Raw genomic sequence first — 20,826 nt, 5'->3', positions numbered from 1 at the left:
AAGTTTTCAGTGTTTTATTGTGACTGAAAAATAATTAGACCTACAAGTTGAAAAATAATTTACTTATTAAATTGCTTCTCTAAAAAGTTTTAACTATAACCTTTTAAGCGGGTTTTTTAGTAAATGTTGATATCAGAATATTTGACATATTTTTAAACTGCCAACAATGCTTCAAATGCAGAACTTTATAGAGTGGTGAAAAAGAACATAAAATTACAGAAGAGCCTGAGACATTTATAAGGTACAATTCAAGAAATATAACATTACAATTCCTTAAAGGCTAGCAAAAAAAAGAATAAAACAAATCAAAAAATCACAAAATTTTACTTCCACTTCCATCTCTGGCGGGCGAACGAAGACAGAAATTTTTGCTTGATTTTCAGTTCTAAACTAGAAATTGATGGTACTGGGACAAATCTCGTATCTGGCAAAAATGCCAGACCCCCGAATTCCTCAACTTCTGAACCGGGAATAAAATCAAAAATTCGTCTCCGCGATCTAATTCACACAACCTTGGATCTCAAGCTGCATCTCGCTCTCATGATTTATATCTAGCGATCGATGGGTTAGGCTTAGAGGAATCTGACAGAGGCATCTGGTAAATGCCTACAACCACTTTTAATTGTCTTAGCGACAGTTTCCAATGCAAACAAATGATTAGATTTTGCTTATTCCAATCGACGTTTTTAAGACGCAATTGTTACTGAGAAAGCGTTTTATCCAAGGCAATTTGAAAATAAACACTTAACTTTTGTTTATTTTCGTTCGAAAAGACACTAAAGTGTTTTTTTTTCGAAGATTTGGAAACCCAAAATAAAACCTTATACAGAATGGAATTTGAAATACGCAAAACAAAAATGCTGCAGCCCTACATGTATGTTGCTATCCGTTTTTATTTATTTAAGTATTTTCCTGTCTGAACTACGTTTGTTACCTGAGCAGGTTCTAAAAAAATCTGTTCCAGGTCGTTATGGAGTTGGCGTACAATTGCGCTGCAGCCAGAGATAATATGTTTGGCCCTTTGCTATGGAATCTCGCTGAATATGTATGTTGCTGGGTTTATTTTTTACATTTTTTTATACTTTAAGCACTATCTAGTCAGAACATCTCTGTTTAATCTGATCTCAGTTTTCTGAAGTTCAAAGAGTATTTTTACGTGTCGAACAATAGGTTGGAATAACCTTTTTACTCTCCATCGGCATGTAATTTTCCCACTAGTTTGCACTAAATTTCTTTTTCTCTTTTCAGATGTTTTCACGATGCGTCTGTTTGTGATCCACTGAATGGTTCTATTCTAATACAAAGAGTACTTGCTTCTGTTTTAATCTCATTACGAGCAATTTCTTTATACAGTCACATGAATAACGAATTACTATCCTATTAGGATCGATAACATAATCAAAAACATATTCCAGATATTATCTTCATTCTACTTAGCCTTAAGCCTTTTCCATTAAGCCACCAGCACTTTCACAGTTGTTCTAATCTTCTTTTAGTATTTTTCAGTACACATTAAACAGCCATAAATATCATCCTCAAGTTCTTCTTGAATTAATCTGTTCATGCCTAAATCAACGTTAATGAAAAAAACTGTGAACTATCACGGAACCTTAATGCAGAATACAACATAATTACACTAGGTATATATAAATAACCTGTGAAGTTAATTTGTTTTCTAATTACATTATCTCTTGTTCCGGACGCCTCTGTATATTCCGAGAACAAATTTGATTAATCGTTCCTAAAGAAAATGTTTATATTTTGAATAATTAGAAGGCATTAAAACATCACCGATTTATCTGGTTTTGTTGACGCTGTTTAAATCATGTCAAGACGGTAACAGTGGTAGGTGGTATTCTTTTTACTTGTATAATATACATATAGTATTAGCGCGGTATTATAGTATACTGCAGGTATTAGTGACAGTGTGGTGGCGGTAGATCTAGTGAAACGATGCATTTTGTAGCGAAGACGTTGGTGTTTTTTGCTGTTCTAATAGTATGCCTTAGCCTTCCACATGGAAATTTTTATTATCCTGATGAATTTGAGGATATTAAGAACCATCCACAACAATGTGAGTTTATATCTTAACCTTAATCAGGTCATTAATAATTAACTGGTTTGGTTGGTTTGTTTATTATTACAAGCTGTTTAAGGTTCACAGACTTATATTTTTTATTTCAAAACTCAAATAAATTATTGTTTGCTTATATTATTTATACAAAATTGCCAATAAAAATGTATTTATAATACTACATTCTTATTTGTAACGTTACTGATTATAATATTTAAATGGGACTTTATAATTATTTTTAAGTGATACAATAACGTACCTATCATTTATTTTTTTTGGAATCTTTTAGTGTTTTGTTCACCAAAAAATTTGTTTAAATTATAAATTTTTAAATTAATTTAGTTTTTCGATTACAATAGTTTTGTCGGTATGGTTAATACCCTTCTTCATAATATAAGATATTTTATATTGCCAATCTCTTATGTGTATCAAAAACTTATTCTTATTATTATACACACATCAAAATAATGTGGGGAACAAAAACAAAATGCGAGATTACAGAAGGATTTTAAATAATTTTATTCAAATATTAAAAAAAAGCTTATGAACAAGTGTCCCAAATAGAAAATATACATTTTTTTTAGAATTATGGCAATACCTCTTAAAAAAATTAAAAGAGAACTACATAAGTCAAAAAATGGTATCAAAAAAAAAATAAAAACTGATTTGTTGCTTCTTAACTCTCAACAAAGTAGTCTTTAGGTTGAGTTAGTATAGTGTATTTCACGGTTGTTGATTACTGTCCTAGATCTGTAAGGCAAACTCATGATTTGATGGTCGATGTCATGCTGCGGTATTCTGTTCTACTCCATTAAAAGGCTCTCGAGCAGTTGCTGTCTTGTATTGAACGCAATATTTTGTAAAATATGTCTGCCCAATATGTCCTATACGTAGTCAATTGGATTTAAATCTGGCGATTATGCAGGCAATGGTAAAACGTCAATTTCATTACCTTCTAGAAATGTTTGCACGACTCTGGCAGTATGCGGACGCACATTCGTTGTACACACTTGTAATGCCTATCCGTTTTGGATGTTGGCGACTATCACGGCAATCTGTATTTTGCAAACTGCGGCTGTGAAAAGATTTGTGGTTGTTGTGTTGAACCACGTACGCAGATTTTTCAGCCAGGAAATTCTTCGCCTTCCTGGTCCTAGTTTTTCTTCTACTTTTCCTTGAAAAATTAATTGCAGCAACCCATATCTTTGGCTGTTCCTTATGATGTGGCCATGGTATTCAATTTTGGCTGTTTTTATTGTAGTTAACAACTCTTTTTCTTTTTGCATTTTTAACAAAACGTCCTGATTAGTAACGTGGTCGGTATAGGATATCTTCAGGATTTTACGACAAAGCTACGTTTCGAAAGCCTCATTTTCATTGACGTTGGTACCAAGGTAGGTGTATGATTCTACTCTTTCTATTGGTTTACCATTCACACTGATTCTTTTAATTTGCTGTTCCTTCTTAGAGATCATCATACATTATGTTTTCTTAATGTTCAGTGAAAGTCCATATCTTTGACTCACTTCTGTGATTCTATTCATTAACTCTTGTAGGGCTTCATAACTGTTAGCGAATACCACCATGTCATCCGCGTGTCAGATGTTATTGATACATTCTCCGTTAATTCGAATTCCAGCTTCAACATCTTCTACTGCTTCTTGAAAGGTTTCCCCAGAGTATAATGTGAAACAGCAAGGGTGATAGTATACATCTCTGTTGGACCCCACGCTTGATTTTAATATCATCGGATTCTTCTGTACGGATAGACGATGTTTGATTCCAGTAAAGATTGCTAATAATTCTTAGATCACAGGTGTTTATTCCAATATTTGTTAATATCTTCATCAGCTTGTCGTGTTTTACTGTATCGACGCACATTATCGTTCATTAATTGATATTGGTGACCAGCATTATTTAACAAAGGGTACAACAATAGCTTCGAGAATAATATCGCAGCAGTCTGTTGCATTTAGAAACCGTTCCACCCAAACGAGATTGGTTTTTCCGCCAAGAGTGATGCCACACCATACCATTATTTTGCTGCCTTGCTGTCTACGAACCTTCTACACGGTGGTGGTCAATCGTTCAACATTACCAGATCGTCTCCAAATTCTTGTGCATGTTGTATCTGGTGCAAATCCAACTCAGGGCTCATCTGTGAATGAAGTAAAGATCCACTCGCGTCTAACCCAATTTGCGTGTTCTTGTGCCTACTGAAGTCGATGAACGCGATTTACCCTAGATAGCACAGGAACTTTCGCAGGTCTTGAAGCATTTAACCCTACTTCATGCAGTCTATTTCTAATGGTTTAACGACCTACAAACCCCTGATCGGTCTCTTGCAGCCTCATTTGTAATTGTGATACAGTTACAGTGCGATCAGTCTGCAAACTAATAAAACGGTCTTTAATATTGTTGATTATCCTTGTACGGTCTGTATGATGTTCAGTAATATCACCAGTTTCTCGACACCTTAACCACAAACGATTAATGACACTTTTGTTCTTGTGGAGGACCTCAGCAACGTCTTTTTGACTTCTGCCAGCTTGAATCATCCTGGTTACACGCCAATCCGTTTTGCGATTTTAATGATGTCTCTCCATTATTGGAAATTGCAAAACAACATAAAAATCCACATAAAATCGAAAATCATCATCTTCACCAATGAAGAAATATTACTTTTTATCTTATAGACAAAAAATGCTTATTGAAACTTTACCAATTTCAATAAAAAAAAAACAACAAAAAATAATAAAAACATAATTTTATTTTTGTATTTGGAGCTAACATTGATTTAAAGCTATTAATATAGGTGTCCCCTAGATTATTTTGATGTGTGTATATCCGTTTAAAAAGTATTTTGATTTCCAATCTTCTTGATCGGCTATTAAGTCATCCAGGTTTCGATTTCAGGACTTGTTTTGAGATTCTACCTGTATCAATGCGCAGTACGTATCTGTAGCATATCAGCTGGTTGCTTTTGGTGTTATCTTTTTAACTACTATTATTTCTCCCATTCTTTCCTTCTTTTGTTTTTCTAGACACGCTGCCGATTTCCTTTAGAAATAAATTTCTGTGGTTCTGAGAATTTTCTTCCGTATTTGATTGAAGTAGCGGTACCTTACCGTGTCGTAGAACATAATATTTTTAACTATCTCTCTCTCTTGTCGTTTCCCCATTACTGAGGGTCGTGATTTCTTCCAATATTCCTAACAATTTTTCTCCATTGGTCTCTATCTTCAGCTGCTCTGTAGGTTGTGTCTCCAGCTGAATTCGTAATTTGGTTGGACCATCTAGTTGGTGATCGTCCTCTTGATGTTCTCCCCGGAACGTTTCCAGAAACAATTATTTTCTCCAAACTATCGTCACCTCTGCGAACCAGGGGACCGAAAAATTGCAGAGTACTTTGCAGACATATTGTGGACAGCCTTTTTTAATCTCGAGTTGGTTTAGAATGGAAACGTTTGTCATATGAGCTGTCCAAGGTATGTGCAGCATTCTTCTCCAGCAGCATATCTCAAAAGCATAAATTTTTTGTCGCTCGCGTACGCGAAGAGTCCAAGTCTATGCCCCGTATTGAGAATACAAGGACATTCACCAGTCTCATCTTGGTGTTTTGAGAGATATCTGTCTTTCCAAACTTTAGTTAGGCGACTCATCGCATATTTTGCCATACCAATACGTCTTCGAATTTCTGCTTCACAGTTACCATCTTTAGTTATACTAGACCCGAGATAAACAAAACTGTCCACTATCTGGCATTCCTGTATCATGTTAGTCGGTTGAATAGTGTGGAATCTGTTGACCACGATTATTTTTGTCTTAGCTTTATTGATTTTCAGACCAACTTTATTGCTTTCGTACTTATCTCTTCGCAGGAGATTAAACATTTCTTGCTTATTTGCTGCTATACGTGTAGTATCATCAGCAAATCTTAAATTGCATTTAATATAATAATTGCAATAGATTACATTTAATTTTGTACCTAATTTTTCCAGTGATTTTGCCATGTTTAAAGTAGATTTTAATCACGTTCTTTAAATCGGTGTAAGGATATGTTTTATAAATGCAGTGTGGTTTGAGCTCATTCGACTTTTGTTTGCCAATTGATCTGGTGTTATTTCACTTGTATTGTTTATAGATCCTGTCATGTTCTCGTCAGTTTTTATATTTTGTTCTGTTTGGTTGTTAGTATCTGTATTCATTTACTCCAGTTAATATTATATTTTGTGAAGTTTCTAAGTGTGCATTAGAAGTGGATAAATTAGCTTTCTCAGAACATTCTAGTTCTTTTTCGTTATTAGATGCATTTACTGTAGTTAATACGTTTTGGAAAGTTTCTGAGTGTGCCACTACTCTTAGAAAATTTATTTTTGAGATAGCATTTCTACCCATCATATGCAGTTCTTGTATAATTAACGTGTGTGGAACAGTAGGGCAAGCATTTTATATCACAAGTCTCTGAGCTGGAGTGATTAGTCTTCTTATTTTTACTTGAGTTTGTTTTATATATGTGAGAAGGAAGCAGTGAACCTACTGTGTTTTTAGAAGAACTGTATAAACATATTCTATTGTTGGTAATTCTGGAAGCGAAGGATAAGTTACGTGGACAAACTAGTGAACCGATGGCTATGATGTACTCATGAAGTTTAGTTTCTTCAATAATGTAAATGACTTTATTTCTATTCCTTTGATATTTTATAGGATATATTACTAATATTATAGATACTATAAGGTGGTTTCTGCTATTCACGTCACGTCTGCTAGATTGACACGGATACTATAACTTTTGTTGATCGATTTGTTCCTTTAGTAGCACTGATAAAATTGATAAATCCTTTTTCACTGTCGAAGTTCACATACTACTTATTTTTTAACTAGTTTTACTTAACGAAACTGTTAAAAATACTTTAATATTAATTACTATTGAGTTTTTTTCAATTCCAATTGTTGTTCATAAATGTGTTGTCATTCAATTTTGCATATGTGCCTTATATCTTAATTCCGTGGTATATCCCTTAATAAATAATTGTTTCTTATTATGAGTTTTACTTCTATAATATTCTAGTATTTTCATTTAAGTTATTGTTAATAAACTTTGTGTTACTCCGTATCCAATTATTTTCTTAAATAGAGTTTCCTCTGTTTAAGAAAATAATACCTAGAAAGTTTACCTCGTTAATTGGTTCAATCGTTTTGTTTTTAATTGCTAATTTACGTAAATATTATTGAGATTACTATGGTTTTGTTTTTGGTGTTAAAATTATCATATTATGCATATTGCAGTAGTCATCCTCACTTTGTGCAATAATTATTGATTCAACGGTACAGCTAATTTTCAGTTCTTTTCTCGTAGTCTGTATTATTTCTGTATTTTCACGCTCTTCACAATTTCATCTACAATCAAATTTAACAAAAAAGTATTCAGGGAATTTTCTTGTTCTTCTTATATTAAGCTCCTTGCCCTGTTCTTTACCGATTTTAAACTTGTATTCGTAGCTGTTTTTTTGACTGACAGCTATATGCTTTAAAGGGTCTTTCTAGTGGTCTTTTGCTTGTTGGTTTTGAATCTTTTGCTATTTGGGCTATTCTCCCTCTGTCCATTTTCATGACATGCCGAATTCTCATCTTCTCTGTCTTTCCCAACGTACTATGTCATATTTGTCACAAAGTCATTATCGGTATTACACACGATTTATAAATACGTACTTTTCCTTTGAGCCTCATAGATTTATTTTTCTATATTACATCACTCAGGCATCCTAATATGTAAGCCGCTTTGTTTGACTGTTTTGGGACGCTCTTTTTAATATCTCAATAGCTAGATAGTTTGACTCCAAGAAATTTGAATTATCGAGACTTGTTCAATTATTTCATCGTTAATAACTCTTTTACATTTTCTACCTTTACCGTTTATAGTTACCACTATCAGGGATTTGGTCTTGTCTGTTGATATATATATATATATATATATATATATATATATATATATATATATATATATATATATATATATATCTTCCTTCTGTTGTTCTTCTCCACCATGTTGAATGTCTTTGTTATGCGCCGTAGGTTATTCTAATCATCATAGCGGCATAACAAATAAAAATCCTCTGCATAGCACAGAATTTTTATTTATGTTTCTCTCATCTTATACCCCTTGTCCTCTACTTTTAATTCGTTTTATGATTTTTTTCATTACTAAATTATATGTAACTAGTGATTTTACTCGTCACCATGCGACAGGAGATCGAACCAATTACCATCTATAGTTATACCACTCAATTTTTTCTGATTTTTTCTTATTTAAGGCTAGGATGACAGCAAAATGATATTTTAGCCCGTTGTACAACTTTCATAATAAGTTACTTTTGGAAATCGCTGAAGTTTTACGTAAAGTGATCTTATGAAATCGATCTACGTTAAAATACCAGCGTAATTCTAGTTTGGCAATTCATTTATTGAGAAAGCACCAGTTTTGTATTATGTTTTTTACCAATCACCAAATTATTCACAGCCAGTATTTTAGAAATCAACAAACTTTCAAATTTTATTTCGGAACACACTAATATTTAATTAATTGTCAAAGAAATCACACTAATATTTTAGTATCTCTTTTGATTATACAATTTGTGGTGGCAGGAATAAATTAAATTATGTAAGAAAAATATAATAACGAATAAAAAAATAATATATGTATATTAATAATTCTTCTGAGGTTTCTCCATGGCACTAAAATATTATATAAAGTTAGCTCAAACATCTTCAACTTCAGAAAGTTCAATAATATCTGCATTTAGCAATTCATATTCAAAATTGTCTTCTGTTTAATATCTCGCTCGGTTATATAATGTGGCTGTATATAGACCGGTTGATTCTTTTTAAATTTACAGCCACTTTGATTGGATAAAATACTACCTAAACCATCTCTTCCATGCATAAATTGGTTACATCTCTGGTCTTAATATGTAATTCATTATAGAAATTTTCTTCATTGATTGTTTAGTGTACTCCTTAGAATCAGAATCTCCAAGTAACATCCCATTTCTATTATCTCCATTTAAACTTCTTATAACAAATACATAATTATTTCTACTTGCATATTTTTCCTTTTGGAACCCTATACTGCTATTATTTAATCAATAGCACCAGTGTCTTTTAGATTTTTTTTAATTATCAAGATTATGAAATCATTGAATGCCTAAACTAAGTTAAGAAAAAGAAGTGGAATATCTACTGTTTTAATCGTTTATTAACAACTATTTACAATATATTCTCATAATATAGATCACTTCGGATGACCACACGGACCCATGGACCACAACAGAAGCCACCCTGAAGAAACTAGAATCCTTTGAGCTGTGGATATATCGCCGTATTCTTCGGATATCCTGGACAGACCACATCACTAACGTGGAAGTAATGCAGAGAATAGGCAAAAGCAAAGAAATAATCTTCACCGTAAAGAAACGGAAGCTTAAGTACTTCGGACATTTCATGAGGCATACTAAGTACCGGCTGCTATAGTTAATAATCCAAGGAAGAATCGACAGTAGGAGGGGACCGGGAAGAAGACGACACTCATGGATGCATAACCTGCGACAATGGTTCGGACTAACATCGACCGAACTGTTCAGAGGTGCCGTAAACAAAGTCAAAATAGCCTTGTTAATAGCCACCGTCCGAAACGGATAGGGAAGAATATAGATCACTGTCTGTTTACTTAATCTAAATCTCCTAAAACAGTCTCCATCATTGCAAAGATTAAAATGGTCGATTCTGTCTCAAATATTATGTTATATTCTCGCACCAAGCTTATAAACATTAAACATTATACTACAACAATAACCTACAACATAATAACAAACTACAATAAACTAAAATTTATCTTCCATATAATTTCTTATTCGGTACTTTATTTGGCAAATACATATTTTACATTTTACCTGTCAGATAAGTTTATTTATGCCAGTTTTTTCCTAGGTGGCGCTAGGAGTTTAAATCTTAGCTAACATAAAGCTTTAAATTATTTTGTTTATTAAATCTGATCTTAAAATTACAGCAACTAATATTTTTGACAATTTGGGAAAAAAATAATCGTATTATTAATTATATTAATATGTAATTAATATTATTAGTATGATTAATTAAACGTATCGTTCCAGGAACAAAATATGATTGAAATGTTCAATGTTGGAAGTTCGAGTTTCTTTTACGGGTGGCGTAGTTACCCTACCTGACAAACAGTGTAACTTGTCGGCCTAATCTTTTATATAGATAGATGGGCTCTAGCTATCAGTTTGATGAATTACTGAGTTGATTTCTACTTCCTGTTAGCTCATTATCATTTTTTATTCTGATTTTGCTCTTTGTATTAATTTCTTTAGTTATATTCATCATTTTGTTGAGCTCATTTTCATCTTTTAGTAATCTTAACACATCTTTTAATCAGCAAAAATCGAAGTCTTTAGTCGAATATATAGAGCACATATATGCAGGTTTATTATATATCAAAGCTTTTTCGGCAATTTGTATGTATATGGCGTATATTGCAGACATACTTTATCGAAAGCCTTGTTGTTTTCGCTAAATGTAAATATATATATATATATATATATATATATATATATATATATATATATATATATATATATATATATATATATATATTACATATTTTATTGGCAGGTATTCTTGTTAAAAGTCTAAGAGTTGTGCTCAGTAAAGATATTGATTCGATAATTGGGAGAAACTTTCCTGTTTCCTTTCTTGTATATTGGTATTATTATAGTCGTTCTCCACTGGTCTGGTAGACACTGGTTGTATAATATTTCCTGAACATGCTTTTCAATATTTTCGTTCAGCGTTTCTCCTCCATATTCAAAGAGTTCATTCGTTATTCCATTTGAGCCTGGAGTCTTTCTGCTTTTTAATAAATATGAATAATGTTCCTTATTTCCTCTTTAGTGATTTCTATTTCATTTTCTTTCTTTTTTTTTTCAAGCTACAATAAACTAAAATTTAGGTAATAGTATTCCACTTCTACAATTCTATATATTCGTTCCATTCTTCTGTTTCTATTTTATTTAAACTTCTATATTCGTTAACGAGTTTTTCCCACCTTTTGGTATTTTCCAAGCTTTTCTTTGTGTCCCATATAAGTCGTGTTCCATTGCTTTGGCAAAACATCTAATATTCTCTTTTTATATTCTTTATCATAGAATTCATCTGTTTTTCTTGTATCTCTGTATTGTTGGTAGTTGTTTGGTATTTTGTTACTCCAGTATTGTGGTATTTTTTCCTCTTCTCGTACGCTAGATCCCTTTCTTCGGTGTTAAACCAGGGCTTTGATTTTTTGTGGCATTCAAGGTAATTTTTCAGACTACTATGCTTTCTTTAACGGCTTGTAATGTTATATTCTATCTTTTCTTTTTTGTCTTTTTGTTACAGGGTTTGTCTCAAATTTTTTGTCTTCTATACAGCCATTTTCTGGTCTAGTCTTCTGTAAACTCTATGTTAATTTTTCAAAGTACCTTGGTCGTTTTTTCTTGTTTTGTGGTATTTTGAGCAAATTTTTTTCTAGTTGTTATTATTACAGTCTAACCTTAATTGTTGGCGCCTTGCGTGTTTTACCAAGTCTAATTGCGTTTTCGGCTTTGCCGAAAACAAAAATGAAAACTACAAAACGACCATAAGACCAATAGTAGTATAACCTGTACAAATATTTACATTAACAGTAAGAGATATTGCAAGAGTAATTGAAAGTTTTTGAGAGGAAGATTTTTAGAAAAATACTGGGACCAAAGAGGAAAAACGAAGAGAATGCAAGACAATGGATGAATCACGAAATACAAGAATAAATGAGTCAAAAGAACATAGTTAGAGCAATAAAAGCTCAAAGAATTAGAAGGTATGGACACATAATGAGAAGAGAGAAGAGCAATCCGTTAAGAGTTATAACGGAATGGATACCACCAGGTAAACGAATCAGAGGCAGATCTAAACTGAGATGGAGACAACAAGTGGAAGAATACTTAAGAAGTATGGGAATTAGAAATATAGGAAGACATTTAAAGAGAGAGAAGAATGGAAAAAAGAATTGAAAACAGCGAAGTCACACTAGAAACTGTAAAACCAAATCAAGAATGGGATGATCCGCCACACAAAAAGGATATTTACGTAAAAACAGCTTCAGTTTCTTTGGGAGCATATAGCTTGTATACAACGAGCTAGTAGATGTAATAATAAACAACCCCGCACTTGAGACAGTTCACGAGTATGTATACCTGGGACAATTAATACATCAATTTGGCTCTTTACTTCCAGATATCAACAGAAGAATGAAACTAGCTTGGACATCTTTTGGTAGAAATGCAGTTATATTCAAATCGAAGATGCCAATCCACCTGAAGAAAAAAGCATTCGATCAGTGTATACTACCAATCATGACATACGGCTGCGAAACTTGGACACTAAAAAATAAAATAATATCGAAACTCAAAGTCACTCAAACGTCAATGGAGCGATGAATGCTAGATATAACAAAGACAGATCGAAAAAATAGAATGGAATGGATAAGACAGAAAATCAAGGTTATTGATGTAATCTATAAAATTAAATCTTTAAAATGGCAGTGAGCGGGACATTTAGCGAGAAGAACTGACAATAGGTGGTCTACTAGAATTACACTGTGGTATCTAAGAGGAGTCAAGAGACAGAAGACGTCCAAATTTAAGATGGGACTATGACATAATGAAACAAGCCGGTACAACATGGCATAGAAAAGCGAATTTTAGACAATCGTGGGCTGATATGAAGAATGAATATGTAAGGGAGGCTACATTATAATCGGTAGAATATGCTAGGAATGATGATAATATATATATATATATATATATATATATATATATATATATATATATATATATATATATATATATATATATGAAGTAACAAGAAGTCCAGAGACCTCTCTCTGATAGTAAATTAGGTGAACCGCAAATTCAAAGCCTCCTACTAGAGACTTTTAACGACGCTAGAAGTATCCTTTTACTTTAACATGCATCTACGATTCACCTTTGAAAATTACTTATCTTTTTCGCTCTTTACGTAGAGAAAGACGTTTAAATGAAAGTAAAAGATTGCATTTCATTTCAATAGGAACTCCACCATTGCTCTACACGTGTTTCGAGTTATTCAACTCATCATTAGGAACACTTGTGGAAGTTCAACTGAAATGAAATGCAGTCTAGTATTTGGTCATTATAACCAAAATAACATGTTATTGTAATGTTTATTAATAATGTTATTTTGGTTATAATGACCAAATACTAGACTGCATTTCATTTCAGTTGAACTTCCACAAGTGTTCCTGATGATGAGTTGAATAACTCGAAACACGTGTAGAGCAATGGTGGAGTTCCTATTGAAATGAAATGCAATCTTTTACTTTCATATATATATATATATATATATATATATATATATATATATATATATGTATATATATATATATATATATATATATATATATATATATATATATATATATATACTTGTGTTTTGGTTTGTGTGGAAAATATTCGATAAATATATTCGGTATTTTCTCCACATTAAATACTATTAGCCTGACAATTTTTGATTTTTAAATTTTTTGAGCACCTGTTTAATGCTTTGTTCTAAGAATTCTGTTCTTTCATCTGTTGTTATTTGGTGTTTCTTGTTTCCTTTGGAACAAATTGTAAGAAATCTAAGAAAATTAATTATCTCATTCTATTTATTTAATGTGGGTGATTTTGATCGTTTCTTTTTCTTTTCTGTCCTCTTCTAAATTACCATATTTGTTTTTGTTGACTATAGAAGTCCACCTTCAAATAGCCCGCCGAAAAGAAAATATGTAATATAAAAGAGCAGTCACGCAGAAACAAAAATCCAGGTATACAGAAAGAAACAAAACTAGAGCTTAACAATAAAATAAGGAAAATATCAGATAAAAATTCATTTCATTGCAATTTCGATGAAATAGGAATCAGTATTAAGAATGCCGCTGTCATTATGACCAGACATAAATTAAAACAAATAGAATAACAAAGAATCAAGAATGCATGCATGATTAAATTTTACTCATAAATTAATACTAAATTTAATAACAAAATTAAATGTGACGATACTACAAGAAAAATGTTATAAAATTGAAGATCTGCAATAGAAAAAAAAAATGGTTTATATAGAAATATAGAAGAAAGATGACAATAGGAAAACCTACAATGTCATTGTAATTAAGGATAAAGGAGAAAAATTATCATTAAAAAGTAGCAAAAACTAACCAGATGGCAAAATGTAGGAGCTTTCAGATGATCAATCAGAAATAGAACTAGGAGATAGTAAGAAGACCTTTGCATTCTGATACAAATACGTAAAAATAATAAGACACCAGGATCAGGCATGTGGAGAAACGCCTAAACTATTAACATAACGAACAACTCATAGACCACACCAATAAATGTTACCACATGTAGTAAATGCATGTACATTATGTATTGAATTATAAATGGTTTATAAGCCAGGTTTTGAAGATTTTTCTGAATGTTGTTCATTTATATATTTTCAAGAAATTTGGAATGAACTTCTTTCTTTTTTAATATTGTTCTGAAGCTATTTTCTTGTGGCATTTTAAATTAATTTATATTTAAATGGGAATAAGCCACAATTAAAGGTTAAAATACGTTTATTGACGTTTCAATTTCCACTTCGGAAATCGTTCTGAAAATACAAACATTCTCAAAATACAAAACAATGTTTGTATTTTGAGAACGATTTCCGAAGTGGAAATTGAAACGTCAATAAACGTATTTTAACCTTTAATTGTGGCTTATTCCCATTTAAATATAAATTTTCTTTCTTTTTTAATATGAAAAAATATCAGCTTCAGTGATAAAGGAGATGTAGGATCAGACAGGCCGAGGGAACAAAAAATGATGAGTTAAGCAGAGTTGTATGCTCCCACCTTTATTTTTCACCATCTACACAGAGAAATTATTCAGAGCAGTTCACAATATATAATAGTTGGTATATCAATCAATGTTGATTGTTTTATCCAATAAATTCAACAGTACAACAAAAGGAAAAGGTTTTGTACTTGAGGGACGTGCTAAATGACGAATATCGTTTTCTTCTTAATAAGCCATACCCAATTTTGCGCATAGGTAACTCCTCTGCACATATCTGTGGTGTGTAGGGATTATTAAGTATACAAAGAAACATTTAAGACAATGTATCAAAATGTTTTCCGTAGAACTGTTTAGAAAACAGGTTGATAAAACTATGGAACAATATGATCGCAAGCATGCTAAGATCACTGAAAGACGAAGAAGAAAAAAGACTTGGAACATGGGCCATATCCGAAAGGGATGGAGCGATGATCTAAGAATAATTTTGAGACACGTTTTGATTTGAGATGATTTTATATAACCGTAGCTCATTTAAATAAAGTGAAATTTATACTAAAGCTATAAAGCTAAATAAACTTAAGCACAAAGATCCAAATTGAACAAGTAACATATTATTTGGTTTCTCTAAACACTCATATCAATTCAGTCATGATGAAACACTTTTTTTGCTTCTCCTTCTATAAATTTTGAATAGTTTCTTTGTCTTTTTAATTGTAAATTTTATAAAATGTATTGCTTGATGGTTCAAGAGTAATGTGTATTTTTAATAAATAAAACAATTTGTAATTTTTTAAGATTCCCATGAATCATGAACTAATTTTAGTGTAACTGGGGTAATTTACAATGCAAATTATTAGTCAACATTTTTCCGGAAACTTTTTAAATACTGTTTTCTAGATATGTGTTTTATCTTGTAATATTTCAATAAATTTTGTTTTTAGTTAACCGATTTGGAGAAATAAGCAATACGGCGACAAAAAATACTACAAATAGTACTATTGTAATCGATAATAGATTTTTAGTAGATATACCTTGTAATCCACCAAACAGGATGATCAGAGGCAAATGTAGAACGGTTTACAATAGCCGATAACATTTTTACAGAGGGAAAAGTAAGTAGTATAATCGTAAATTATTTTTCAGTTTTAAAATTTATAATTTATATCCAAAATTTTAATATACAGGGTGTAACGAAAAGGTTACAAAGTTACAAAATGAAAATTAATTGTTTCCAATATATCGAAAACTGTTAGAGATTTTATATTGAATATGCCATGTGGTTTTCTTATGGCAGGAATATCTTAAAAAAAGCAGTGAAATTTGTACACCCCATAAAAATTTTGTGTGGGTTTTGTTCCCTTAAACCCATAATTAAATTAATATTATGGTACCATTAGTTAAACACAATGATTTTAAAACTTTTTTGCCTCTTAGTACTTTATCGATAAGCCAGTTTTTATCGAGATGCGGCTGCTTTTTTAATATATTTCAGAATTTCTAAGTACCTAACAAAATTTAAAATATAAATAAATTTTCATATTATTACTGGTCTCTATAATCTTACTTGACCATTTACAAATATGTGGTGGATTTTACAAATGATCAAAATGACCTCCATTTTCTTGAATACACATTCGACGCCGTTTTAAAAAGGAAAATTATAGGCTTCCGACGAAATCGATTTGCAGCTTCCTTGATTCTATTCCTTAGTTGTTGCTCGTTCATAATTGGTACGAAATATTTGTACCCTTTCATAAAACTCCAGAAGCAAAAGTCAATTGGGTTAAGATCTGCACCTTTGGGTGGCCAAGAAATAGGCACAACACGTTTTGTAGAAAGTGTAAATAATTTTCACCGTTTAAATTGTTTAAAAGAAATACTGGCCCCATTAGGTTTATATCTACAATTCCTGCCCAAACATTGACTTTACAATTTCTTTCAGGTGCTTGTCTCTCGTAAACGACGATCAATGGAAAGAAATAATCGTTGCTTAGCATATTTCTATTAGGATATTTTTCTGCATAACCCTTTGCAGCTGCTGCAGTATTCCTTTGGCATCCACCTGTAATTACCAAATTACCAATAATTATCTAAAACCCTAATTTATTTAGCCTGCTCAAACTTACCCAGAATTAAATGCATATCTACCATTTCTGAAAACGTGTACACCATTGTAATAAAAAATTTAGTTTTTCTTAATAATCTTAAATGCACAATAATTGGAATATTTATTACTGACAATATGTATTGTTGATGCTACTGTTTAATACATAGTATCCATAGCAACAAGTATTATAAAGCCGACTGGAGAATTTTTAAAACATCATAGAAAAAAAGTACCCCCATCTCAAAACTAGCAACCGAAAAAGTACTAAGAGGCAAAAATTTTAAAAACATTGTGTTTAACTAATGGCACCATAATAATAATTTAATTGGAAAGTATGCAAACATTTGGGGGGGGGGGGGGGGGACAAAACTCCCATAAAACTTTTATGGGGTGTACAAAGATATTCCTGTCATAAAAAAGCCACATATGCATTTTCAATATAAAATCTTCTATCTAACAGTTTTCGATATATTGAAAAAAATATTACAAATACAAATTTAATTTTGTAATTTCAAAGGGCTGTAACTTTTTTTATGTGCACATTTGTACTAAGGTAAGTTAGGTTCAATCGAACTATTTTTGGTCCCAGAATATGTCATTTAATTTTATGATCTACCTTTTGATCTACCCTACCAGAACGCGATTTGGCCTTATTTTTCGACCATTGGCTGAAATCAGTGTTTGTTTCTAACAAATAAAATATATTACATATTTTAATCGAACATATAAAATATAATAGTTATAAGGAAACAACGGAAAATGCTGTAAAAAAGGGATCTGGAATCTTAATTTGACTCCGTAAAAGGTACAAGAAAAAGGCAGAGTACAATTTTATATGGCAGGAAATAGCTGCTATATAAAATATAGAAATATAGAAATAAATTAGCTGAAAAAGAATTATATTCAGACAGACCTTGTTAAGCCTATGTTAAGTCCGCTCTTATATATATATATATATATATATATATATATATATATATATATATATATATACGTTGGGCCAAATTTATTTGGAACCCATTTTGACCTTAAATAATTTTTTTAGTTTTGTTCCGATTTTGATAAAAGTTTTTTGTAAAAAAAATTTTAATACGATTTTAACCCTAGTATTTTCGGATACTTATTAATAGTAATACTAATTTTTAAATTTAAATATCAACAGGGTGATTTTTGCAACGACCTTGAAGACAAGTCTTTATAAAAACGATCCTCTCTTAGATCTCTCTTAAGTTTTTCTGGTAGTCGTGTAAATTTTAATTTAAATATGCGCTATAAATATACATAGGTTTCAAATTTCATCAAAATCGGAACCAAACCAAAACATTATTTAAGGTCAAAATTTGTTCCAAATAAATTTGTCTCACCGTGTATTCACTCCTGAGCAGGAGTATAAGACGCCCAATAATATTAGCTTTTCTGATCAGTTTTTCGCGATGTTCACTCCTCCTTTTTTTTGTTTCCCTCTTCTCTATCGCCTTTCTTCAGAGGCTCTTGTATGATTTCGCCCGATTGATGATTAAGCTCCATTGGTTTCTATTTTTGTTTTCCAGTTAGGTATATTCATTCTCTTAATATCTTCTCTGATCTGATCTACCCATCTGCACTTTGGTCTCCCTCTGGGTTTCATATTTCTTGGTATCCAATTTAATATTTTCCTTATTATTATATCTTCTCCTCGTTCTAGTACATGTCCGAGCGATTTCAACCTTTGAGCCTTAATATGTTTGACTATATCTTCTCCATTCTGTTTTGAATTTTTTTCCAAGAATTCTTCTAAGGATCTTTCTATTATTCTTAGCTTCTCGTCGTCTCTATTAGTCAGGCACATTGTCTCTGCTGCGTATGTTATGACAGGTCTAATTGCTGTGTTATAAATTTTTATTTTGGTGTTTTTGCTGATATTTCTCTCTTTTAGTAGTTTTCGGTAATTTCAATATGCTCTATTGCCCGCTTTTACTCTTTAAGTTATCTCTGCGCCCCTGTCGTTTGAAATGTCAATTGTCACACCTAGATTCTCGAATGTCTCTACTTTTGGAATATATATTGTTCAATCATTTTATTACCTACGTTACAATTTTTCTTTGAGATTAACGTATACTTGGTCTGTTCTTCATTTACTATTAATTCTCTAAGTTTCGCTTCTTCTATCAGAGTTATCCGTGAGTATTCCAAGCTTTTTTTGTCTCTTGTGACTATGACCATATCATCAGCGTATCCTCTAATATGTGAAGAGCTTTGTATGATTCTCTTGTTGATTCCAGTTTTTTTCATCGCTCTGTCCAGTGCTGTATTAAAAAGTGTAGACAGGCTGTCACCTTGTGGAACTCCTACTTCTATATTGATAGTTTCTGTATTTCCCCCGTCTGTTATAACTTGTGATACAGGGTTGTCCATTATTATTTTTGCCAATCTAATCACTTTTGCGGCTACATTCATATTTTGCATTTTTATTAAGAGCTGGTCTGTATTTATAGAGTCGAAAGCTTGCTGGAAATCTATAAATACTAGGTGTAAGTTTATGTCATGTTCGTTTCCTGATTTCAACCTTTTCACTGTTTCAATAACTGCCTGGTATGTGGGAGCTTTTTCTACCTCCTCTCTTTCATCTTTTAACTCTACTTCCCCAATATTCCTGCATTGTTAAATTTTGTACAAGTTAGAGAAATGCTTTCCTTAGTTTTGTTTAGGAATTTTAAGTTGTACTGTTGTTTTATTGTTGTTATATTGTTTTTTAACATAATCGTACAGTTTTTGTTGTCTTTATTATTTGTTTCTATTCTTCCATTTGACCTTTAATCCATTTTGATTTTTTGTTATTATATAGTTATATCGCCTCCCATTTTTTCTTTTTTGTGTTCATTTAGATTTTCATATGTTCCGGTTTTTATCCAGATCATCCATGCTTGTTTATTCTCTGGGTTTTGGTTTTGTTTTTTCATCAAACACTACACTGTATATTATTGTAGATTATTCACAATTTTTTTTAACTGTACTTTTTTATTTTTAGATAAATCACCCTAAGAAGACTGTGGAAAGTACAATTCAGTTAAAAGTTTCAATATATTTATAATTGCCAGCTTGATGACGTATTTACATAAAAAAGCTTTAACGTGATATGTTATTAGTTAATTTTATTTTAGTTTTTAGTTAAAATAAATTAAATGTAATGATATTTATTTAAATAAATAGTGTAATTTAAAGATATTCTTTAAAATAATTATAAAAGTATAAAATAATTAATTTTAGTTTTTTTAGCCTGATACAAGCGTGCCAAATCGTTAGACGATGTCCACTATGTTATTTTTCTTTTTTTTTTTTTGATATAACTAACAATAATTATTTTTGTGGTTTATACGACTTGATTTTTTTTGATATCATGTTCTTGGCATGACATGGTTGTGTCTTGCTAACTTTCTTTTACATCTTAAAAGTTCTGATGCATTCATTTTACTTCATGTCTCTTCATTGTATAATTTTATTATTATTTATATTATGGATAAACTTATCTATATTTGTTCCTGTCAGGATCCACGTTCGTGTATCTTACATTAGCAAAGAAAATAACATTTCTTAAACATTTTACACCTAAAATATTGAAGAGTTTTTTTGTCTTAAAACACCGAACGGAATGATGATTTAAATTTTATTTGAAAGTAATTTGCATCGGGGCTCAGTGCTTAGTTCTTACTTAT

General features: G+C 31.4%; 1 long non-coding RNA gene across 1 annotated transcript; it reads left to right on the top strand.

The window, feature by feature from the left end:
* The first annotated feature begins 1,786 nt into the window (after positions 1-1,786).
* Positions 1,787-20,370, top strand: LOC140440108 (uncharacterized). The gene is made up of 3 exons (XR_011950793.1): positions 1,787-2,074; positions 15,969-16,139; positions 20,142-20,370. It is a non-coding gene; the product is annotated as an uncharacterized lncRNA (long non-coding RNA).
* Positions 20,371-20,826: the final 456 nt, after the last annotated feature.

Source organism: Diabrotica undecimpunctata, chromosome 1 (genome assembly GCF_040954645.1).
Source record: "Diabrotica undecimpunctata isolate CICGRU chromosome 1, icDiaUnde3, whole genome shotgun sequence".
Taxonomy (NCBI): domain Eukaryota; kingdom Metazoa; phylum Arthropoda; class Insecta; order Coleoptera; family Chrysomelidae; genus Diabrotica; species Diabrotica undecimpunctata.
The sequence above is the reverse complement of the archived record's forward strand: the minus strand, read 5'-3'. Positions and strand labels throughout refer to the sequence as shown.